Here is a 26,822-nt window from a genome sequence, read left to right as displayed (position 1 = left end):
TCTTTTGCTAGCATCTAAAACACTCCCAGATCACGCTAGCTTACTTCGCATGGCAATATTGTAAGCCACTTGTAAATTTAGTGTTATCTTAATCTCTTTAGCTGCACATGAATAAAATACTTTTCCAGAGGAATTTTTATTTTTGAATGGAATATAGATTTGTTATAAATTATGAACTTTTTAAAAAGTGTGTCATTGTTCATTTCTCATCATAATTTTTAATTGAATTTCCCAGTCTACCTTAGTTGTGTTGTACCTCATATCTGCGCAATTTGCATTATTTAATTTAATTTATTTAAATACTCTAGGTTGGGACTTGTGCATGTCACTGTCAAACTCAATATGAAACTCTGACGTATTATGATGACTCTTTCTCAGTGGATTCCTTACCGTGACATTACCAATTAACCCTGTCTTCTTATGTGACAGACACGAAATAAGCTCTTTCCTGATTGGGTTTCATTATGTTTTGTTCTAGGAAATTATTCAAATGCATTAATTTTGCTCCCCACCTGTACACTCAAACTTCATTGTTTAAACCTAAACAGCACAAGTTAAAAATAACAAGTTTAAAGGTGTGAAGCACATGGGACCTTGTTTGTGGTCAATTTCATTCAATGCCAGATTTAGATGTGTGTTCACCTTGTTCAACCAAATCTGGAAGACTGTTCATTTCAAGCCTTGTTCCCATGAACGGGGAGATACTTGAGATTTAGTGGAACACTGGGAACATGTGGCACCAATAGTTTTTATGTCTGTAGCTTTGAGTGGACTGTGCAACACTCGTACTCTAGAATAATACTTTCGGAGATGAGGGGGTTAGCCTATGAAGAGAGACTAAGTAGACTGGGTCTGTACTCGTTGGAGTTTAGAAGGCTGAGGGGGGATCTTATAGAACATAGAACATTACAGTGCAGAACAGGCCCTTCGGCCCACGATGATGCGCCGACCAATTACAAAACAATGACCCACTAACCTAAACCAATCCCTTTTCGTCCATAAACCTATCCACGGATCTCTTAAACGCCCCCAAACTAGGCGCATTTACAACTGCAGCAGGCAGGGCATTCCAATCCCTCACCACCCTCTGGGTAAAGAACCTACCCCTGACGTCTGTCCTATAACTACCCCCCCTTAATTTAAAGCCATGCCCCCTCGTGCTAGATTTCTCCAACAGAGGAAAAAGGCTATCACTATCCACCCTATCTAAACCTCTAATCATCTTATATGTTTCAATAAGATCCCCTCTTAGCCGCCTTCTTTCCAGCGAAAACAACCCCAAATCCCTCAGCCTCTCCTCATAGGACCTCCCCTCCATACCAGGCAACATCCTGGTAAACCTCCTCTGCACCCTCTCCAAAGCCTCCACGTCCTTCCTGTAATGTGGGGACCAGAACTGCACACAGTACTCCAAGTGCGGCCGCACCAGAGTTGTGTACAGTTGCAACATAATGCTGCGACTCCTAAATTCAATCCCCCTACCAATAAACGCCAAGACACCGTATGCCTTCTTAACAACCTTATCTACTTGATTCCCTACTTTCAGGGATCTATGTACACATACACCTAGATCCCTCTGCTCATCCACACTATTCAAAGTCCTCCCGTTAGCCCTATACTCGACACATCTGTTATTCCTACCAAAGTGAATTACCTCACACTTCTCCGCATTAAACTCCATAGAGACTTATAAGATAATGAAGGGGACAGATAGGGTAGAGGTAGAGAGATTCTTCCCGCTTAGAAAGGATAGCAGGACTAGAGGGCACAGCCTCAAGATAAGTGGGGGGGGGGGGCAGTTTAGATCAGAGTTGAGGAGGAACTTCTTCACTCAAAGGGTGGTGAATCTCTGGAATTCTCTGCCCTTTGAAGTGGTGGAGGCTACCTCGCTAAACATATTTAAGTCACGAGTAGGTAGGTAGGTTTCTGATAGACAGGGGAATTAAGGGTTATGGGGAGAAAGCGGGCAAGTGGAACTGATCCACTTCAGATCAGCCATGATCTTATTGAATGGTGGAGCAGGCTCGAAGGGCTAGATGGCCTACTCCTGCTCCTATTTCTTATGTTCTTACGTGTTATGGTAAATGTGAATGGGGTTGTGGGAATATAGAAAAGGAACACATGGTGCTTGTGTGGTTAGCTGCAAGACAGAGATTATCTATTTCAGTCCTTCACTTTACTTAATTCTATGTTGTGAATGCATCTCCCTTCCTTCTTTCAAATTTGTCAAATTAACTTCTCCCATAAGATTATTGTCATGCACTTTCACAGCTCCATAGCAGAACTCATATAATAGCTAATTCTCATGAACGCACTAATGAGCTGGTCCCCATACACAGAAGGCAAGTTTACTCAATTTTACTTGCTAATGAAATTATGTTGAGCTAACTGACCGTGGCACTGTGTGATTACAAAAGCAAAATTAAACTCAAATCAACTGTGGATACGAAAATGCACTCTCAACTATTTGAACATTATGTTTAGAACTTGCCAATCATGGGTGTACTGCTCCTGCACTATCCAAATGAAATAGCAATCTGCTGGAGAACCTGTCTTGTTCATTAACGCTATTCTTGCACTGACCTGATTCACTGGCAGCACATTGAAACTTTACCTCTGACACTCCTGGACATTGAAACTAGTGAAGCAGTTGCAACAACTGAAAATGTCAGTCAAGAATTTACCTTCTAAATACAATTAGTGACCATAGCTTCTACACTCATGAATTTTTATTTTTATGCATGTGGAGGATCCCTGACTGGATAATAAGAATGGTAATGCGCTGCTTGATTTTAAGATACTTTGAGCAATTTGCATAGTTAGAGAAGTAATCAGCATCCAACCATTGGAATTCAAGCAGTTTACAGAAGACAAAATAGAAAGAATTATTGAAAAATTTTGGTTATGCACTAATCAATAAGAACATTCTATTGTCAGCTATTCAGATTTTTGGTTTACTGTTTATTCTTTAATTGCGCAAAGTTTAAATGGTGCCTTAACTACCTGACATCCCAGGAAAGAGACTGCATGAACCATCCTGCTCCACACGCTTAAGAGTTTGTGCACTATCTTGGGAACATAGGAACAGGAGTAAGCCATTCAGACCCTTGAGCCAGTTTCGCCATTCAATGAAATTATGGCTGATCTGCGGCCTACCTTCAAATACTTGCCTTGGCTCATATCCTTTCATACCTTTCTTCAACAAAAATTTATCTATCTCAGATTAAAAATTAGCAACAGATTTAGCATCAACAGCTATTTATGGAAGAAGTTCCAAACCTCTACCACCCCTTGTGTGTAGAAGTGCTTCCTAATATCTCTCCTGAATGGCCTAGCCCTAATTTTTAGACTAGGCCCTCTAGTTCTAGAATCTCCAAACAATGGAAATGATTTATCTTTATCTATCCTGTCTTTTCCTGTTAATATCTTGAAGATTTCAATCAAAACATCACTTAACCTTCTAAATTCTAGAGAAAACAGGCCTAATAATCTCTCCTCATAACTTAATCTCTGAAGTCCAGGTATCATTCTTATAAACCTACATTGTACTCCCTTCAATGTCAATATACCTTTCCTAAGGTGTGGTGCCCAGGTCTGCTGTCAGTTCTCCAAGTGGAGTCTAACCAGGTTTTTGTAAAGATGCAGCATAATTTCTGTGTCTCATACTCCAGTCCTCTGGATATAAAAGCCAGCATTTCATTAGCCTTCTTGGTTATTTTCTGCACCTCTTTATTGCATTTTAAGGATCTATGCACCTGAACCCCCAAGTCTTTTTGGAAATCCACTGTGTCTAACTTCATACCATTTAGAAAGTACCCTGATCTATCCTTTATCAGCCAAAACGGATAACCTCACACTTGCTTGTACGAAATCCATCTACACAGTTTTGCCCATTCACCTAGTTTATAAATATCTCTTTCTACTTTGATGCTTTCACCTACACTGTCTACAATGCTACTTAACTTTATGCCATCATCAAATTTGGATATATGACTTTCTATGCCATTATTAAAGTCATTAATAATAATGTGAATAATTGAGAGTCTAATACAGATCCTTGTGGGATGTCATTCATCACATCTCGCCAAATTGAGTACCTACTTATTTCACCTACTTCCTGTCACCTGCAATTCAACCAGTTTCCCAGCCATGTCAGTAATTTGTCCTCAATTCCATGGGCTTCCACTTTAGTTAACAATCTCTTATGTGGGCCTTTATCAAATGCCTTCTGGAAATCTATATAAACAACATCCATAGACCTTATTTCCCTGTCCACTATCTTAGTTGCCTCTTCAAAGAATTCAATGACACTTGTTAGGCATATCCTACATGTCATGAATCTCTGCTGGATGTCCCTGATGAACCAAAAATTTTTGAGGTGTTCACTTCAACCTCAAGGTTCACCTAACCTTGACTGTAGACTCAAATAATTTCCCCACCATAAACGTTAGGCTAACTGGTCTGTAATTCGTTGCTTTTCCTTTTTCACCCTTCTTAACATGAGCAATTTTCCAATCCAGAGGGATGACTCCTGAATATAGGGAACTCTGAAATATTATAGTTACAGCGTCTACAAATAGCTCCTCTACTTTAATACCCTTGGATGAAAACCATCAGGCCCTGGGGATTTGTTACTCTTTAGTTCCATTAATTTCCTCATTATCAATGTTTTACTTATGTTAATTTTACTTATGCCCTATCTCTGCCATTTTCCCCACAGTCATTGACAATATCTCCATTTTTGGTCTTGAATGAGTTAACATTGCTTCTGACCACCCACTTTCTCTTCATATAACTATAAAATTTTCGTCTTACTGTTTTTGATATCCCTTGCAAGTTCCCTTTCAAAATCCCTTTTTGCGGTTCTTATAAGCAAGCGTTTTGGCCATTTGTTTGTTTTTGTGTCTTTCCCATTCGGCAGGATCTGTGTATTTTTTGCATTCTTGCGAGCTCTTTCTTTTAGTTTTATGCTGTCCCTTAGCTCTTTAGTTGTCTGTGGCTGTTTTTTTTCTGTGAAGTGAAGCTTTTCCTTCTCAGGGGTATAAGTAAACAGGTTCTGTATTGCATCAAATGTTCCTCTAAATATCCTCCACTGTCCTTCAATTGTTTTATCCATTAGCAGATTTTCCCACTTTGCTGTGAACAGTCTCTGTCTCATTTCATTACACTTTCCATGCATAAAAATAAAGTTTTGCATTTATATACTGTCTTTCACCACTTCTTTGAGATGCATTTTTGGACACATTGGCCAGGAATCTCTGGCTGTTCATGCCGGTGAAATTCTCCAGTCCCGCTGGCAGCATACCCTTGCCAATGGACTTCCCACCAGCAGAAAACATGCAGCTGGGAGGCCGGAGAATCTTGGCCATTGATTTGACAATGACTATATAGATGGGATGGCTGTGCCATACCTGACACTTGAGTCTGACATGAAAGTATGGAGAAAAGCAGAATTCTATTCCTGAACATATTAATATTCTCATCACATTAAACAAACCATTTAACAAAAGCTAATAAACGAAGCGTTTGAATAAATACAATTCATCATCGTATTTCAGGGGAAACAATTTAGTCATTCATAATTCATACTAAGCTCAATTTAAGATGAAGACATTTAATTAGGATTAATTATTTTTCTGATTTCTACTGAAGCAGTCATATTTCTTGTTAGATATTTGATAAATTAGAAAAATGGTAATGAAACAAGCAGATTATACTCTTCTGGCCATAAGTTATTATTACAGTGATATCGTCATCTCTGGGTTATTTCATATTCTGCTGTGGCCTGATAAATATATACCAGCCAACAGCAATCACATATGACTTTGTCATTTGGAGGAGACACTTGAAATGATAGTGGCTGACTGGGATTCAATTGGAACAATCAGTCTAGATTTGAAACTGCCCTTTACAATCAGTCATCATCAGTATAGATTGCTTCTCAAACCCTAGATAGCAATCTGATCCACACACAGGAATGTTTAGACAAAATCATTTTAATGAGCACCTTGCCTTGTGGTTGTCAAATTAGCTTTCTTCAAAACTTCACATCATATATGCTGTCTAGAGGACCAGACACAATGTGAACTGCATAAGATGAACTACAATTGTGTGTCAACTCAGGGAGCAGAATGAATGGTGAGTACTTTAACAATAACCATCTGTGTTTTAACTGCACTTTAAACGTGTTTGGTTAAAATTGGATTGTGCAGCTTTTTTGGGCATGGATGTCACAATTTGTGACCTATCCCCATTACTCTAGGTGGAAATGCATGTTTCTCCTTGTTAACCTCGTTGTGATGTGCAGCCAAGCACAATTCACATTGCTGACTGGGTTGTAAGAGTGTTCAAAGTGATCACATGTTCTAGCTAGCTCCCAGCTCTTAAAGGCAGTTTGTCCTTTTTAAAGGGACACTAGACTGGTAAACTGGAGACTGAAAAGCACTGAAAATGCAGCAGCCCAAGTAAAGGAATTCTGAACCGCAGCCCAGGGAGAGGGCTGTAAGTTCTTCCAATGTTATGCTAGAGGCACTGGTAGAAGATCACTCGAAGGGAGGCAATGCTTCCACAAATGCAGGAAGACTTCACGTCAGGTCTATGGAAGGGGGTGACGGAAGGTCACAAGGGAAGTCAAGAGAGTTAGGTGGTAGTGCCCCAAGAAATTTACTGACCTCACACGTGTAGACAAGGTCAGTGAATACATCTTTACACTATCCTTTATGCCCAAGAGATCATTGGCATCAGGCACTGTTCGTGATACCCATGACTCACCCAGCAGCACTCACTCAGGACTTGTGCCTAAAATGTTCACACAATACCTGACTGACACATGTACCTTCCACTGAAGTCTCCACATACCTCGAGCTATTGAGCTGTGGCAGGCATATAATGATCTCAAAGAGCCAGACAATCATTGACATTTTTCTCTCTCCCTTGCTGGTTGAGGTGGACATAACTGCAGTGAGAACCAAAAATGCTGTGAGGCGATGTCATGATTCCACCCATTCAGCATAAAGAAGGAAATGATACTCCAAACCATGGGGCTGCCTGCAATGGCCTGGCAGCTCTGAACTTCAAAGATGCCGGTAAATTATTCCCTTATGCCTGTTCCCTATTCCCTTGTTACCCTCATCCTGAGATCTGCCATGATGTGAAAGGTGCAGGTGTGTGGATCTCCTGTCTTCTTCCCCAACTCTTCATTCAACCTATACATTCCTTTCTGCTTTTATGGTTTCAGATAGCATGGATCTCCTCCCTAATCAACTCCAGGACACCAGCGAAGAGAGTAAGACCACAGCAGTGATGAAGAAACACTATCACTTGAGCAGGCAATTCCCACTCAGACACTGACACTGCACCTACTTTAGAGGCTGTCATCGAGTTGGGATCTGCATGTTGTAAGTTATTGAGCAAGAGTGGGCTGCAGTCAGGCCAGGGTGTAAAGACAATTGTCTACCAGTTCACAGGAGAACAAGGCCTTCAATAAGGCAGCTGCTGTGAGAAAGATGATATATGCAGACATTGTGATGCTTGCTCCATTGGTAGGTATGCCACAAAGTCTCCTGTCAATGCCAAGGAGAATGGATGAATCCAATTGAATCATGCAGTGCTTGAACACCATCATCACTAATGTGGAAAGTGGGGGCCAACTCCATGAGTGCATGAGTAAACTCACCTATAATCTGGTCTCTGCTGTCTGACTTTCCACTGTGGTACAGTAGAAATTACCCAGTCATTCAGTGCTGCAATGGAAGTTTAGACTAGGGCCATGAGACCCATGCTTGTTACCATTACAGGCTCAGAGTGCTACCAGACCCCTGCCTATCACAGTGCTCAAAGGACCACTCAGGATCTCATGATAATCCAGCAACCTGTCTGCCACCAGATTACTCAGACTGCAGAGGTACCACACCTTGTGAAAGGTACCATGAAGCACGACCTTGCTGTTCTCTCTCAGGATAACAGCTTTCATATCCCGCCATTGCCACTTTGTCAGTGTCCCTGAAGTTGCTTCTCAGCCAGACAGACCAGAGTTCTGCTACCCATGCTGAGGTGGTGCAGTCCGAAACTGGACCCTCAAGTCCTTGAGCTGTTCAAGGTCATCTGAAGATTCCCCTCAGTGAAAGTCAGCCGGCTTTCACCAGTCATGTTTCATTGGTGTTATATACAGTAGAAGCAGTAGGACAAGGAAGGATTCACACAACACATGGAACACATAAATATGAAAAGATGATGAATTTCCCTCATCTGGAATAGACAGCCTCCAGGACTTTGTGGATGCTTCAGTGGAGGGAAAATGGACAATATTATTGATATCTCCTGCTCTCTTCCAGAAGGGACCCAGAGATGTAAATATTGAGAGTGACAGTGACCTTTGACAGGTACTGGCAGTGCTGTGCTGGCTCTGCAGTGAGGCTCCAGGTTAGGTTAAAGGAGGTAACACAGTAACTGTGTTTACTGTGTTTACCCCAGTCCAATGCCGGCATCTCCACATCATAAAGGAGATGACACAGACGAGGTTGAATCAGAGTCACCTCAGGCATTGCTGCTGGATGGAGTGAAGCAGTAGAGTGGTCCAGAAGCACCTCGGTGTGTGGGGATTACTGCGGGGATGGTTACTCCTCCCTCCTCACGAAGCTTTTCCTCTCTGCATCCTCCTCCACTCCATATTTACTCAAACTGCAGATTAAGAGGCACTGCTACCACAGCCCCCATACCAGACCTATGAGCACTACACCTTAAAAAAAACAATTCCAAAGAGAACAACACTGCACTTCCAGAAACTCAGCCTATGCAGAAGTAAGTCAAAAACTCCTCACCTGCAATTTGTTGAGTGGTCAGACCCCATTGACACTACTGAGTAGGTGTCCTAATGTTTGTTCAGAATTACAGTTTAAAAATTTAAACTGCTGGAGATGGATGAGTAAATCTCAGGGGTGATTTTAACCATCCACTCTGGTTCAACAGCTAAAATATAGAACATAGAACATAGAACACTACAGCACAAACAGGCCCTTCGGCCCACAAGCTGCGCCGATCATATCCATACCTACCAAGCCATAGAACTATCTGTAACTCCCAATCCCATTAGATCCCATATACTCATCCAGAAGTCTTTTAAAAGACACCAGCGAGTTCGCCTCCACCACCACTGACGGCATCCGATTCCACTCAGTCACCACCCTCTGAGTGAAAAACTTACCCCTAACATCTCCTCTGTACTTGCTTCCCAGCACCTTAAACCTGTGTCCTCTTGTAGTGACCATTTCAGCCCTGGGAAATAGCCTCCGAGAATCCACCCTATCTATTCCTCTCAACATTATGATCAAACTTAACTGAAAACTGAATTAAATCTCAAAGAAAAAAGACAAGAAATATTTTCTTTGCGGCCCTTTAAATTGGACCTAAACAGTCTGTTTGCTGCATGTCTAACATCTTTCACAAATGGAAAGATCCAAACACACATGCTCCATATAAGCTCCCTGCCATCTTCCATCTTATTCCCTCAGCCTATCCCTTCTATTCATTTCCCCAATCATTCAATTAACCAGCTTCCTCTAAAAAACACCAAATTTTTGGATTTGCACTCATTAGCACAAATTTATCTCTAGGCAGACATTTTAGGTGAATAAATTGTGTTGTAAGGACACTGTTAACAATGGCCTTGATGGTCTTGATGTGAATATCGACTTTGACAGCCTAAAAAGGGATCCATATGAAAGGGATGTGAAAGGGAGCCAACGCAACACATCTTTTTTTCAAAATTTCCCAAACCTTCCTGCCTCAAAACCCATCTATAAGAAACAGGGAAGATTCCTCCCTTTTACATTACTATAATCACTTGAAATTTAATTCACAATTCTTCTTTCTCTGTCATTTGCTTTGTCTCTTTTTTTCTTAAGTTTCATTGACAGTATAGTTTCACTATCATTCTGTTTTTCCAGCAAATGTAGTTAGTAAGATCTGAATGCAAGGTGAGGTTATAAACTCTTCTTCACAACACTCTCATTGAGAGATGCACCATGAATGCTACAAGAGACCTCAGTGAGGCCCATGAGGTTGACCTCTTGGAGTATGAGCTCCCTGATTGAGTAATGATTGCCTGCCCAATCAGGGGTTCTCACCTACATATATGTTGAGCGGTGTCAGAGCTACGAACACTCTGGATTCTGACTTTGCATCTAAAGCACTCTTAGGACATGAATTGAGTTTGTAAATAAGGGGAATCTGGTGAAGGGATACCAACATCTTCGGAGTTGTGAGGTTCTCGTGCCACTCAAGGAAATCACTACACAGGTTGATTGACATTCAGGAGCAGCACGGTGGTACAGTGGTTAGCACTGCTGCTTCACAGCGCCAAGGACCTGGCTTCGATTCCCAGCTTGGGTCATTGTGTGGCGTTTTCACATTCTCCCCATGTCTGTGTGAGTTTCCTCCAGGTGCTCCGGTTTCCTCCCACAGTCTGGGAGATGTGCTGGTTAGGTGCATTGACCTAAACCGCACGAGTGTGGTGACTAGGGGAATTTCACAGTAACTTTGTTGCAATGTTAATGTAAGCCTTACTTGTGACTAATAAATAAACTTTAACTTTAAACTCTCTGTACTATACACCTGTTGCTGTGAAGTGGATTAAAATGCACACATTATAATAATACTGCAAAAAGTGGAAGCATATACACTGTGCCCCTGCTGCAAAGTGGATTAAAAGCCATCTGCAGCATTTTCCTTCACCTTTCATTTTATTTCTCATTCCTGCATTTTTTTTAAGTATTTCAAACTTTTACTCATTTTAAAGTATAAATGTATTAACTTATTGTATAATTATGCAGGATTTTTGCCTCACATCTATTAAACAACAGAAATATATCATCTACATCTGAAGTAGTATTTAAAATTTGCAGCATCTGGAACTTAATGAGCAGGTTATGACTTTATTGTTTGAATTATTCTACTACTTGCACTTTTTAACCTTGTTATCTTAAAGACATGACATGAAAGGAAGGCAGAGCTTTGAACAGAACTAGTATTTAATAGAAAACACTGAATGATTGTCTGTTAATTTTAATTGCTTAGGAAATGTATTCATGAGGATGGTTTGGCAGGGAGTCCAAACTGTCACCTTACATATCAAAATCAACCTGATTTGCTATAAAAGCTTCTGAATTGTTAACTGGAGTTGAAAATCCAATTTCTGGAACACAATGGCACATCTGTTCTACCCAGGCTGCGGGATATTTAAAACCAGGAGACAAATGTGTGCAGAATTTCTGATGGGTGGCATCAGACCAACATATTTTCTCTAATTCATTTAAGGGTTGAGAGTAAAGACATTGAACCAATGTTTACATCATGAACTTGCCCTCCATGCAGCAAGTCCTGTACGTGCAGCTGCTAGATTCCATCCCTCTTTATTAAATTCCGAGTTTAGAAATTGGACTGTCTGAGTTCCCCCCAGTGCTTCTCTGTAAGACTTTGATCATGCGTTGCAGCTTAATTCCCACCGAGCTTCTTGACGGGAATTTGCATCTGCAAGATAACACAGCGCTTTTCATGATTCACTGGAGTTATATTGAACGTGGGTTGACTCCCCTTCCTACAAGTAGATCTTTCTTCTTTTTTGTCAGTTTATTAATTTTCCAGAGGTGTTTTGTTGTTGTAATATAGCAGACACGGTGGCCCATTTCAACATAAAGCAAGACAATTTTCCCAAAAACACTAAGTGGCCAATGGGCAGGAAATAGATTTTCATTGCTATAGACACCATTGTGTCTGCAGCTCTGAGGAGGCAAAAATCAGAGCGGGAGGTCAGGGCACCAGGAGATTCATGTGCCGTGGTCACTTTGGTCGATAAAATTGACAAACAGTAGGAAATCCATTGGCAAATACTTGCAGTTATTTTGGGGAAACTGAGTTGGTTGAATTTCCAGCACTTTGTGCTTCAGAGTCCGCAGGGGGATTCATGCCAGTAGTGGGGATGGCGGGGCCTAATCCTCTAGCCCTGAGAGTCTGGCATCAGCAGCTACTCGAGCAAAGCAGCAGGCCAGAAAAATCATGCCCATGGTCTCATAAAGCAGTAATGACCAGATGACTTGTTTTAGTAGTGTCGGTGAAGGATAAAATAGAAATCCTCTGTGAAACGGTGAGTTTGGTATCTTGTCTGAAAAATTAGAATCTCCAACTGTGAAGCATTGCCCGAGCATCTCACTGGACTGGGACTTCAGCTCCGGAAGTTCTGACTCGGAGAAGAGATTGTTACCAACGGGGTAGGGCTGACGCTGCGGTAACATCTTTAAGATGCAAGAGATTATTTAAATGTCTTTGAAATTGTGGCTAATTGTTTGAATGGAACTCCCAGTGGCTGCTCACATTTCTGCACACTCTACTTTAATTAGAATTCAGGATTCAAATTTGATATCATTTCAGTTAATTGGAACAATATTGATGTCTTGAGACTTCATCAACCAGATGTTTTGACAGTTCATCTGAATAATTGAATGAAGTTTTATCTTTGTTACTAGAGAACAAAAGCAGATTTCAAGAGACATTAGTGATACATGTAAATAAACATTTTATAAGATCCGCCTCGTAACAACAACTTACAATGATGTAGGACTCTCAAAGTAGTAAAACATTCTAAGGTGCTTCAGTGGAATATCAGCCTGTTAAATTTGGCATCAAACCACATAGGGAGATACTAAAGCAGGTGGTCAAAAGCTTAGTTAAATAGGTAAGTTTTCAGGAGATCTTAAAGAAGGAAAGAGAGATAAATGGAAAGATTTAGGGATGGAGCTCCAGATCTTAGGGTTTTGGTAACTAAAGGCATGACTGACAATGATGTAAAAATTAAACTCAAAGACACTTGAGGCCACAATTAAAGTTAAGGCCACAACCTAACCAGCCTTGATCTTATCGATTGACAGAAGAGGCCCAAGAGGCTGAATGGACCACTTCTGCTCCTACTTCTTATGTTCTTCTATAGATGGGCAGAGGAGACTATAGAATATGGAATTGGCAGGGCCACAGCCAAGTTTGGAAGCAAACTGAGAAGTTTAAAATTGGAAAAGTATCCCATATTGTCCAGATGGAGACTGCAGTCTTTCATCCCTTGTACCATATTATTAAATCTTTTCTGTATCTATTACAAGGCCTTGACATCCTTCCTAAAGTGTGTTCTGTATTAATTGGACACAATACTCTACCTGAGACCTTAGCAGTATTTTAGGAAAGTTTAGTCTAACTTCTTTGCTGTTGTACTCTATTCCTCTACTAATGGAGCCAAGGATCCCATATACATTTTTAACAGCCTTCTCAACTTGTCCTGTCACTTTCAAAGATTTACTTCTACAAATACCCAGCTCTCCACTCCAGACCTTGCGCCTTCTTTAGAATTGTAACACTTTAGGCTATATTGCCTAATCTCAGTTGTCCAACCAAATCAATCACTTCACACTTCTCTGAGTGAAGTTTCATCGCCATGAATCTGCCCATTTTACCAGCTTGTCTATGATCTCTTGAAATCTGTTACTTTACCTAACTACATTTCTGAGATTTATGTCTTCTGTGCTCTTTGAAATCTGTCCTGTATACACAAGTTCAACAGAACAATTTATGTCAACAGTGGTTTTAATATCAACTACTGTACACTTCCATCCACTGATAAAAAGAACAATTCTCTGCTTTCTATCACTTAGCCAATTTTGGATCCAAGTTGACACTATCACTTTAATCCCATAGCTTTTAATTTTGTTAATAAATGTATTATGTGGTAGAATCTTAATTATAGAAAAAATTCAGAGCTGGATTTAAAAGCAGTGGAAGAAATTTGTTGCCTTGCATGCTACTAGATATAGAAGAGGCGAAGAGGTTATCAATACAAAGTGGTGAATTGTGTCAGAGCACTGGTTAATGGATGCCAGTAACCCACCGGTACCAATCTAAGTCTTCAAATCTTGCCCGAAACTGTGAACATCAGCAGACTGAGCATGGGTCTTCAGAACCAAGCTAATTCCGACTTGACCATTGCTTATTTTCTGGTTGGGATTGCTGGTTAATGATAATACTTGCCCTCTTCTTAACCCAGGGATACTAAAGCCATTTGTAATAATCTTATTATTGTTAAAATGAGAATTCACTGAACACAGAAGAAATCTTGAATTGAATCTGGGGGCCTTAATCACTGAGAAATTGAAGGACCAACAGCATTAATTGTATTAATAATTCCTCAGTCAGCAAATGTGGGACTTACAAATATGTTACTCAGAACAGGAAACTGCGCTGAATGTAGATATATATAGGTAGATAATTAGTTTTATTGCTCTTGATTGCATATACCACCCTTTTCACTCATTTTTCAATTTAGAAATGAGTATGTCTGGAATGATATTAATGGAACACACAGGTTAACAATCTGCCACTTTACCCAAGGCACTGCGTATAGTGAAATTGAATCTTTGTTCAAGTTTCATATTCCTGTCATGGCTCTCAGTCATCAATGCAATTCTGACTTAGAAATCAGAAAATTACTTCTATATATGTAACAATTGAATTATTCAATACATGCAATAATTTAATCTCTTCAGTAGAGTCTCCTCACATGTCAGTAATGTAAAGTATTATTTTAACTAGGCCAGACTTATCTGACAGCAATTGTTCTCTGTTTTGGGTCATTTTGCTTTTGAAAATCAATACAGACTTTCACCTAACAAAATATCAGATTGCTCTCAGCAAATACCACTTCTGGTATTGTTGTATTCTGACCTTCTGTCTCACTTTCATTGGCCCATTCTTGCTGAAAGAAAAGTGCATTCTGCAATAGTTATAGCTATGAACAATAATAAAGGAATGCTGACATGAAAATTGAAACCATCACAGTAGTGCATTTCTTATAATAATATTATAAATATATCTGAATTTGCTTTTGTCTACCGAAGGGATTATACATGGTTGATCTGACCTGACTTTTTTACATTATTGCCCAAAATTAAAAAGATCCAATGCTCTGTAGATACACTAATGTTTCTGCTCCTTCCCTTCTACTGCTTATGCTCCTTATACACTCTATAGTCCCTCCTGTCTTTCCTCTTAATCTAGCATCATAACTCTCCATTTCCTTGCCCTCATACACTTGTCTAGCTTCTTCTTACATACATTCATGCTATACACATCAACCATTCTCTGTGGTAGTGGGTTTCACATTCTCACCAGTCTTTGGGTAAAGAAGTTTCTTCTGATTTTCCTATTGAATATCTTGGTGACTATCTCAAGATAATGATTTTTGGTTATGCTCTTCCCCACAAGGGATAATATTCTCTTTGTATCCACTCTTTGCATATTTTAACAATCTCTTTTAGGTCATCTTTCAGCCTTTTTTTATTAAAGATAAAGAGATCCAACTTGTTCATTCTTTTCTGACATTTATGGCCACACTTTTCTGGTATCATCCATATAAATGTTCTCTCCACCCTCTCTAATCCCTTCACTCATCATATGGTGCCTAGGACTGTATGCATGATAAGTATGGTTGAAGCAAGGTTCAATATAGATTTAGCATAACTCCCTGTTGTTCAAGTCTACCTCTCTAGAAATAAAGCCTAATGTTTGGTTTGCCTTTATGTGGCCTTGCGAACCTGTGGTGCAACTTCTAATGCTTGGTAAATTTGTATTCTGCAATCCACCTAATCTTGCACCTTCCAAGTGCCAAGTGACCTCTCTATTATTCTTACCAAAATGTACTACCCTTACATTTGTCTGTGTTGAACTTTATTTGACATTCATTTGCCCATTCTGCAAGTTTGTTCCTTTCCTCTTCAGTACTGACTATCTTCCTACAATTTGATGTTATCCACAAATTTTGAAATTGTGTTTTTGATTCCAAATCATTGATGTAAATTGTGAACATCAGTGATCCCAGCACTGATCCTCTGGAATAGCACTTGCCACCTTCTGCCAATCTGAATAAGAACCCTTTACTATACATTCTGTTTTAAAGCCAGTTAGCAATTCATTCTGCTTCTTGAACCCTGATTCCACACCCTGACCTTATTTATTTGTCTATTGTAGCTTACTTTCTTGAAGGCCTTTTGAAAATCCAGGGCCTTAATTTCATGTCTGATGTGTCGGCGAAGTTGGTGGGCCTGAAAATAGACGCAGAATCCGCTCCAGATGAGATTGCATTCTCAACACAATTTTACACTGGGTGGCCAATTAAGGCCTGTGAAACCTGTATTCTGGTTAGCTTGATGGTGCAAGTGGGAAAACAGTGAATCGGGCATCGGGTCCAATGGTATTCTCCAGGATTTTGTTAACTTCAGTTAAACTTCCAGTGGACAAGCAGATAGGTCCTACAACATGGAGAGGAACTTGGTGTTAATACAGTGGCTTTTCAGCAATGGCCTGATCCTAATGAAAACCCTCACTGACTCAATCACCAGAATTCTACCACCCTGCCCATCATGGAATTGGAGCAGGTGAGGGATGGACAACAGAAATGCCCATTGACCTCGTCTGGAATTTCCGGTCTCGCTCGAGCAAGGCAGTAAAATCACGCCCAATGTATCTCAATATATAGTTGCTCTGAAATATGCTTTGACAATTTGCAAGTCCTGACCAGACGCTGCCACTGATCCAACTAAACTTTGTGTCAGCAGTGAGAAAGCTGTAGGGGGGCAGTGTGAGGTTGTGTGGGGGAGGGGGAATGGTCATGGTAAAGAGTTGGGGTTCCCTTCACCTACTTGCATCAGTGTAGAATGAAAAAATAATGAATAAGCATTTCTCCAGCAGTTTTCATGACTTCAGGATGTCTCAGAGTGCCTCACTGCTGTTTGAAATGTGATCATTGCTATAATGTGAAAATGTGCTGACCAGCCTTCCATAGACAATGATATTGGATCTCTTACGTCCATCTGAGAGGGTAGACATGCACTCAGGTTAGCATCTCACCTGACCAGTGGCACCACAGGCCATGCAGCACTCTCTCAGGACTGCGCTGAGACCAGAAGCCCACATGCTCAACTCTCTCGAATGGGACTTGAACCTATAACCTACTGAGCTCCACAGAGCTGAATGCTCCAACACGGTAGACAATCATACCATCAAGGATGTATCTGGTCTACCTGCTATTGCAGCAATTGGGACTGCCCGCCTGAGCTAAGGTTAGTGGTCATGGTGGAGTGGGGCAGGGAATGAAGTGACGGAGTGTTGCTGGGTCTGTTTGGACAGACCTAAAGGATCTGTCTGCTGGGTCATAATAAAGGCCTGCATCATGGGGAATCTGACATTCAGAGAGTCCCTACCCTTAGCTATGCCCCCAGACCCCCAGCTCTGCATATAATTACAATGGCAAATGCCCAAAGGTCATAGATTTTCAAAGCAAATATCTTTTGTAAACATCAATGTTTCCCATGGTTTGTACAGATCGATCTGTTTTGTTAGAACTTTGGTACAAAATTTGCTTAAAAAGCTAATGCAATTAAAAGAAAAGCTAGTAAAACGCAACAGTATGACAGCAGCAAAAGCACAAATAAAATGAAAGTGTGTGTACACTCTGGGGAGCATTTTATCTTGCCCTTGAAAGACAAATGGAAAGAAATTTAATGCTCTCTTGCCATCTTGCCCGTGTGATGAATGCAAAATCACACAGGCAACTTAAAATCTGTGTTAATAGGCTTTTTAATGGCATTAATTGGCCCTTTACTTATCAGCAGGAATGGGTCTGTCTCTGACTCCTGTACCTGTCAACCTCAATGTTAATGTGTACACGGTTACCTTATCCTGCAGACCAAGGAATGGGAACGACAGAACCCAGAATTGGGACTAATCAGACTGAATACAACTTTAAAGGGAGAACCAAGGCCTTCAACATGTCACACCACCACCTTATAGACATCAACAATGTTAACTGACAGTACACATCTCCAAGTGTTATTACTAACTGAGCTGCAGTCAGTGCAGTAAACCAGAAACTAACTTAGAGGTGGTTGATGATCCCTTGATAACCATTCTTTGTGAAAGTTCCTTCCTGTAGCTAATTGGATGTTCAGCTGTGTGATGCTAAATGGGATGGGGGTTACTAACCAGAGAGTTAAGGTCAAAAATGGCATGGCTAGAGTCAAATCAATTATATATGTGACTTTTTTATTGATCCAATGGATGTGAGTGGCACATGCAAGGCCAACAATTATTGCCCATCATTAATTACTCTTTCTTGGACTGCTGCATTTCATGTAGTGTTGGTACTCTCATGGTTCTGTCAGGGAGAAAGCTCCAGAATTTTAACTCAATGGTGGTGATGGAACAGTGATATAAAACGAAATCTGACCAAAAAAGTGAATGTTGGTTCCGGCAGGAAAAATGGAGTGATTCCCATCACAATGCTGCCAGTGCGTTTTTGGGCCAAATCTTAAGCCTCGTTAGTGAGCATTTTTATGTCCATGAGTTCTCTGCTCCAGGGGTGTGTGTTCCCTTTGATTCACCTGCCCTGCAATGACTTCACTGTTGCAAGCACTGGGGAGCTTCATATCAGCGCTTGTTCCATTATGACTGCAGGGATGTCAGGCAAGAAGGCAGCACCACATTTTTCGGAGGGGGCCGTCACCAGGATGCTGGATGGAGTGGAGCAGGGATGGGACACACTCAACTAATATCAACTCCTCCAAACATACAATATTATGACAAACTCAAACCAGAGTAGAAAGTAATCAGCAATTAAACAGCAAGTTGTTGATGACCCATTTAAGTAGTGAGGTAGATTGGTGCTCCATATTTGTGTGTGTGTGTGTGTGTGTGTGTCAGTAAGAAAACTATTAACTAAAGTGGTGAGGGCTAAAGTGGCAGAGCTGGGGTTAATCAATGAGACACATGATTGATGAACAATCTGTCTACTCTACAGTATCACATTTAAAGCCTGCACAAATGTTCTCATGATGATGATTTTTGACAAAGATTATGCTCGAAATGAGCGGAAGAGGCATACACGCCATTTTGATATGGTGGCATCAATAGCGCCAATCTGCTGGCACTGTACAGCTGAATTTTGCAACTTTTATGTCTTACTGATTTACTGTTTTTATTTTGTTGCAGGGTAAGACTCAGGGCAGTATCTTATTGACCAACCAGCAGTGGGAAACTTAACAGGTAGGGAATTTACTTTGGCTTGAGACCAAAAGTCAGCTTCCCAATGGCGTAATTAGCTTTTACAATTATGTCCTTGGGATTTTAAAAGCAGGCTGGGAATTAAGTTGGGAAGCACTTTTGCACGTATTTGTGTACCATGAATGCTCATTAAAAGACCAGTTCACCAAAATTAATTTTCCCGTCAATCTGAAACCAGAACATTCACATTCATGACAGTGTATAAGTAGTGTGCACCTGGTGAGGTTGACTTCTTCCACTTGACCTGAATAGCGAGTGCTTTGTTCTTCCTGGGGGTTGCTTACAAATGTCATCCTCTTGATTCAGGTGGTAGGACATACTGCTCAAAGACTGAACGTGGGAAGCAGGACCAGTGGGGAAGGGAGGAGTGGAGACTGGAAAGGGGAAACAGGCTCAGTGGAAAAGATTGAAGCAGAGGCAGATCATGAGAGGCAGCACCAGCAGTTAATGGGGAAAGGTGATTCAGGAAAGGAAGACAGACTGTCTGGGCCAGGGAGGAAGGCAGTGAGGGAATGCAAAAGGCTAGGGATGTGGGAATGGCTTTGTTTGTTGTATATTGGGGTCTGGTTTTAAGATGTGTGAGTAGGTTTCCAAGCAGAGATGGTGGGAGCGAGATGATCCTAGAGGGCAGTGTGATGCTGTGTATGGTGGGATGCTGGGGTGTGAACAGTCTCAGTGAGTGGGGGGGAGAGAGTGGGATGTGGTAGGGTGGCAGATCCAGGGTAATAGTCAGGTAGCTGAAAGTTTCCTGGGGGGGGTGGTGAGTGGTGGAGGGGTGGGTAGGGGGGCGGTGGTGGGCATCAGGATAACAGACTGGCTTGAATAACAAGAAGTCTGGGTAGGCATGGGGATGGTAACAGGTGTGAGATCAGAGGGAAGAGAAGGTGGAGAGTGATAGTTATGTGTTCAAGGGTGAAATGGAGAGATGAATCATTATGTTGGGTGGGACAAGGTGATGGGGAAAGTTGGTGGGTGACAGGGAAAGTGTAGAAGGTGATCCAGTATGTTTGAATATGTATGATGTGCACTAGTCTTAAAATGTCTTCTCAGATGCAGTTGCTCTGTACATGTGAATCTTTGAGCTGGTGTTTGCAGGTGGGTGAAGTTTAAGGTGAGCACAATTGGTTGACTAAATGGACACCCTAGTGATCGTGAGGCAACTAAACGGGAACCGTGCTCCAGTGTGTTCTCCTCTCTATGGTGAAAGTCACGCAGCAGCAAGTTTGCTCTCTGCCTCATGGGTCTCATAACATCAAGATGCCAGCAAGGTTCAGAGCTGCACTAATCCCACTTTATGGATAATCCTCCAGTCCCTGGAATAAATCTGGTGAATCTCTGTTGCAATCCCTTTATGTGAAGTCAGCCTGTCCCAGGGCAGATAGTGCCTCAAGTGAGGTCTCAACAAGGCTGTGGTCAACTGCTGACAGATCTCTTTAATCCTACACTCCATCCCCTTAGCAATCAAGGTCATCCTTACTTGCTGCCTGCAGGTTAACTCACAGTTATTTTTGACCTTCATACTCTATCTGCCATATTCCTGGCCATTCACTTAGCCTGTCTGACTCCCTTTGAGGCCTCTTTGCATCCTCTCAATATCTCACATCAGGACACCAGTGAGACGCATAATGACATGACTAAATGCGGTACAGACAACATTTTCAGTGGGCTGCTGCGAAGGGTATCTAGACTGCACATTTACAAATGATAGCCAAGTTGTAACATACTCATGTCAGAATACGCAATGATAACACTACTGAGGATATGAGACAATTAATGGTGTATCGTTAGACCCACATCATCAGAATCAAATTAGGAATGAAATGCAATGCCCTTAATTAGCAATGTCCATGTCAGCAACAAGCGGCATCACGAGAATACAGCAAACCTGAACATAGTGCAATTAAATACATATTTATAAGTTCCAAAAGTATATAGAATGGTTGTACATCCATGCCAGCCGTGTGCCTTCAATTGTTTTATATCAGATTGTGTGAAATGGGTCTTGAAGAAAAGAAAGTGGCTGTCAAGAGATAATCAGAAAGACCAAGCACAGGCAGTTAAAAATCATGTCAGCTCGGCATTAAATTAATGGTTTTCTGTTTGCTTTCTGATAAGAATTTTTAACCTTCCTTCCAGAAACCTTGCTGCATTTTGGTAGTGTCTTTAACCAAAACGCGAAATTTAGTGATATGCCAACTGTTTGTCAACTTCTTTACATCCAAGCCATGACTCATTGGAACTAAATTACTTTGAATACATTGCATGCCTGGTAGTAGATAGTTTCAGGTATACTCATTGACTGGTGTTAAATCTTGAGTTCTATAACTGATGGCCTAGGTACTCTGGGGTAGGTTTTGTAAACATTTTATATGGATCAAATGACATTGTTATAAATCTCTCATTTGTTTTCTTCCACAAAGAACATAAGAATGTAATGTTTGATAATGTGAATTTTGTGTGTCTTTGAATTCAAAATGATAAATGATCTGCATTTCAATGGGTGTAAGTTTGAATACGTATTATTTGCCAATAAAACAAAACAATACAAAGGAAACATCTATGCTGGAAAATTGTAAATTTGGGAATCAGAATTAGTTACAGTAAGTTGCATTTTCTGGTATTGAACATGTTAACATTACAAACAGGTTGATTATTTCCATATTACTCATTCCTGGCCTGTATCACCATATTTTCTCCTCGGCTCATTTGGAAACTGATATAAACAGTGCCACCACCTGCCCTAGATCCAGCACATCCTGTTGAGGTTTGTCATTCCTGGCGAACACAACTGAGTGACGGCGTCATCCATCCCAATGTTTAATTTTGGAATTCAAGACTGTCAGAAGAAACTAGGTGTTCAAGATCTCATATCTGTGAACCATGGTTGCATTGTGCATGGTTAGAATTGTTTTGCTGTTGAAAGCACCTTTCTCTGTTCCTCACCTTTTCCCCTGAGGTTCCTTCACATTGGCACCACATTCAAGTTGATGATATAACCCTCAGGAATTCGCTTCAGTAAATCCATGTGGGCCATTCCCCTGTTGAAAGGATATAGAGGCGTTCTATATCCTCGTGGTAGTCGATCGCTTGTGAGAAGATGAGTTCAGAAGGGTGTTTTAAAGATTTTTCTTCCCTCTAGCTTTTTAAGACAGAGTAACCCCCACAGTCCCAAGGCCATAAATAGAAATCAACCTTTGGAGTCCTTTATCTTATAGAGTATTGATACTCATTTGTAACAGAGGAAAAGAAATGGACATAAGAGATTTGGGACCTTAGCCCAAAATTCATTCCTGCTCTTTGTTTGCAGAACCAATAGTTAAAATATTATAAATGCCTGTTGCTCCCTAGTGGGCTCACTGGGAGAGTCAAGAAATATGACTCAGAGAATGGGTTACCTGTGACATAAAATAAGTTTTAGTCCTGTAATGAGAGTAGATAGAAATATCACTCCTCCCTTATAATATTGCTTCACTAATGCAGCAAGAGGGAAAAAAAAAGAAGCTAAATATTTATAGAGGCAAACTCATCAGGAAAAGGACAGGAGGGAAATAAAACAAGGATGGTGGCAAGGAAGATTTGGAAAGTTTGGGTTGTCATGTAACAGAGGTGTGTAAAAAAGGAATGGAGCTGGAGGTAGAAATGATGAATAAAAACCGAGAAGTTTTAATTGCCCCTGTGGTGGGCAGTAGGGTGTAAGAAGGAGAAGAAAAAAGAATGGATGCAAATGAAAAATTGTTCTATAGAAAAATCCCAGGCCTATGGTGCTGATACCACCATGTTACTAAAGTGAACCAGATGAACAAGTCATTTATTCTGTTGATATTTATGGGAGCTTGCTGTACAATTTCGCTACTGCGTTATTACCTGACATTAGTGAAATACTTCATGAGCAATTAAAAGTCTGTGAAGCATTTTAGACCTGTGCTCGTAAACGGCTCTCTGTAAGTGCAAATATTTCTTTCGTTACATTGTTTTTCTGACCTAGACATAGTATATTAAGCAATCAGGTTTTGACCTTCCATCAGAACTGGTTTTCATCAGAACAGGGACATCCCACTTGTGATGAAAGGTCACAACCTGAAACATGAATGGTTCTCCCTCCGGATGTTGCCAGACCTGCTGAGTATTTCCAGTATTTTCTGTTTGTTTCGGGTTTCCAGCAACTGCAGTATTTACTTTCAAGAAAAGATTTGAGGAGCACTTTTAGAATGAGGCTTGGAAAAGAAAATGTTCATCAATGAAGATGTAGGTTCCTGCAGTTGCTTTGTGATGGTTAGAAGTGATCTCATCACATTATTTTAAGTTTTTTTTGTTGTGTTTGCATCTCTAAGTAATTAGCACAGGTTCATCATGAATATTAATTGCTTTGATTCAGCAGTCTGATAAATGCATCAGTCAGAGAGCAGCTAGTTCCAATAGTTCATGAATGATGCAGTTCAAGTAGCAGTGGAGACCATTAGAAATTTTAAGTTTTTATGATATGCCTTCACCTCAGCCTGCCTGACATCTGCAGTTTGCTTCCCCTACAAACTATTCTTGAGGCCTTCCTGAATGATGCACCCAAAATTGAGTTAGTGTTGTGCATTTAGTCAGTTCAACTCTATTTAATTTAAAGCTTTTGCAGTCAGCAGTATGAGGACATCAATTTTGGTTGGAATTAGAGTTGAGTTCTAATGGTGAAAATGCAATGCTCTTGTCCACTGGACTGGTCAATTCTCTTTATCCCTCATGGTAAATAAATAGTATAACTATCAATTAAAATGGTATCTAACATACAGGAAATAGTGCATTAAATCTGTGCGATGACTCCTAGGACCAGTTAAGTGGTGGATTTATGCCAGGGCTATGTTGTGAAGGTGTTCAGAAATATCATGAACACAAATCCATGCAAGGAAGGCCTCATTTTACATTGTGGGGCCTGGACGTTCATTCCTCTTATCCCCAATCCACTTAGCACCAGGTTGATCTGACAGAAAACTCAGTGTGGCTTCCCACTCAAGCTGTCGAGTTAAAATACAGTCAGATCCCAAACTGCAAATTTAACTAAGGAGCCTACTGATTTTGGGCAGATGACTTAGCCATCCACCCAGAAGCCTGAATGGTTCAGTAAGATGTTAGTAGGATCTGCGTGAGTTTGCAGCAAATAAGTAACCCAGACAATTTTAATTGCCCCCTTGTCCTGTTTTTGACCTCATTGTCCTGCAGATCAAATTATCCACATGATTTTATGGTTTATGGCTGGGAGTTTGACGCAGCTTGAAAGTTCCTTTTTGGAGTGGGAGTTTCAGTGAAACAAGAACTTTTGAACAAATGGAAGTAAATGTAAAAGATAAATGCCTATTCAATGTTTAAAAAATTACTTAAGATTAACTAAATTTTGCTAGTTGTTTTACAGAGGTTCTTGAATTATTTAATTAGCTTGCATAACAGCTGGCTCCTGATTGAATTAGTTTCCGTAAATTGGATTAACTATTTTTTTGCATGGCCACTATTGTCCTCGCATACGTTGTCTTATTTAATCTTGCAGGAAGCAATATGCCACTGTTCCTTCTGATAAAATACCCACTCTGAAAAGAATGTTATACTATTTCAAATCACTTCCGATTAGCAGTTGGTTAAACAGATACCACAAGTGCATTGGTGTACATCCAGGAAAATATGTATGAGCACTTCACACATCCACATTGAACAGACAAGCCTTCAGAACTGACCGTTGCTCCAAGGAATAATACTGCTAATTTATTCATGGAATGAAATGTATTTGATCTCCATGGAACTGACACAAGTCATTCTAACTACAGAATCCCAAGTTTGACTTCCTTCACCCTGATTAACATCAATGTTTACAGATGTAAAAATAAAGCTTGTGTTACATAACACTTGGACAAATTTATATGAAAGAAAATAAATGGAGAATACAAGCTAGTTTTGGAGTCATACAGTTTTATTTACCAGTACAGCTTCCTTTAACTGTTCAAATATTTGTGCATTTACTTTTTTTTAAATGGAGTATCTTAAACATCCAAATATTTAAGGAACACAGAAAAAAAATCTTGTAGCGCTTGCAGGAAGACTAACACTCTCATTCAGGTTTGGAAGGAAAAGCATTGTATATATTTCAGACTAATACAAACCAAAGATTGCTTTACACAGCCAGTGTGGATGAAATAATTCAAACTGTGCTTCACGCAGATGAAAACAGTCGGCAGCTTGGAAAATAAAGCTCAGATTTTCCAATATTACTTGGAAATCAGGCATAAAAGACAAGCATTAAAAATCCTGCAAAGTTCTTCTAGCCCATCACTTTGTTTTAACCCTCTAAGTTCCAATATATTCACAACCGAGTTTCCAATTTATGGTCCCTCACGACCACCAGACTCCCTGCACCCTTACGGATTGACTTAATGGTCCTCATTTTCAAATTTCACTGTCACCTTCCTCTGCATGATTCTATCCAGCTTATGTCTCTCTGCAGACCAGTCCTTTGGTTCTGGACTCCAAATCTGCTATCCCTTGTCCTAAGTTCAAAAATTCTTTTTTGAAATCTGTTTTGTTTCAGCACATGAAGGCACACTGTGCCTTCAGAAATCTTCCACTACGTGATGGCCTAGTGGTATTATCACTAAACTATTTAATTCAGAAACTCGGCTAAAGTTCTGAGGACGCAGGTTCGAATCCCGCCATGGCAGATAGTGGAATTTAAATTCAATATAACAAAATATCTGGAATTAAGAATCTACTAATGACCATGAAACCATTGTCAATTGTCGGAAAAGCCCATCTGGTTCACCAATGTCCTTTAGGGAAGGAAATCTACTCTCCTTACTTGGTCTGACCTACATGTGATTTCAAAGTCACAGCAATCTGGTTGACTCTCAACTGCCCCTTTATACAACGGCAACTGGGGATGGCCAATCAGCAAAGTACATGACCCATGAATTAGTAAAAAAATGCTGTCAATTTCTCTGCTCAACATTTCCCTTTTTTAACTTATTCATCTTTTTCCAATTTGTCAACAAATGATATCTCACAATATAGTATGTGAGAGGCGCATTATAGAAATGCTCTTGATGTTCGTTTTGTTTCTCATCAAGTGCAGGGGAGGGGTTGGCTGGCCATGTTGTAAATCTGCAGATGTCTCAACTGTCCTGGCAACTGGGACAATTCTGCTATATTTCTGGCACTGGTTTTCTCCATGACTTTCTGTATTCTGTTCGTCTTTTAAGTGGATCCCCTGGATGGCATCTCTGAATCTCCTCTGTCCTTCCATGGTGTGTTTTCCAGTGGCAGAGATGGCTTGCCATTGGCTGCTGGCAGAATCTTCTGGTCCCACCGATATCTATGGCGTTTTGTTGTGGAAGGGGTTGCCTTTAGTGAAATTGGAAGATCCCGCTCCCTCTTTCATCACTCGGGGACAAGAGTAAAATCTCCCAGTTATGTGCTGCTGTGCTTTACAAATTGAACCCCCACATAACTGGGATATCAAATCCAAACATTTTTCTTCAATTCTTTCCCTTCTCTTGAAATTGGGATCTGGTTCCAGGGTTTGAACTGGACTGCTCCCTGTGATTCTTCTCCATGTATGAATAAATATTTATACGCTGACTTCATCTAACTTTCACAGAAATACGCTTTCCAATATAGATTACTCATTTGTCAGCAATGGAGCCAAA

Source organism: Carcharhinus amblyrhynchos, chromosome 15 (assembly GCF_965287045.1).
Source record: "Carcharhinus amblyrhynchos chromosome 15, sCarAmb.v2.hapA, whole genome shotgun sequence".
Lineage (NCBI taxonomy): Eukaryota > Metazoa > Chordata > Chondrichthyes > Carcharhiniformes > Carcharhinidae > Carcharhinus > Carcharhinus amblyrhynchos.
The sequence above is the reverse complement of the archived record's forward strand: the minus strand, read 5'-3'. Positions refer to the sequence as shown.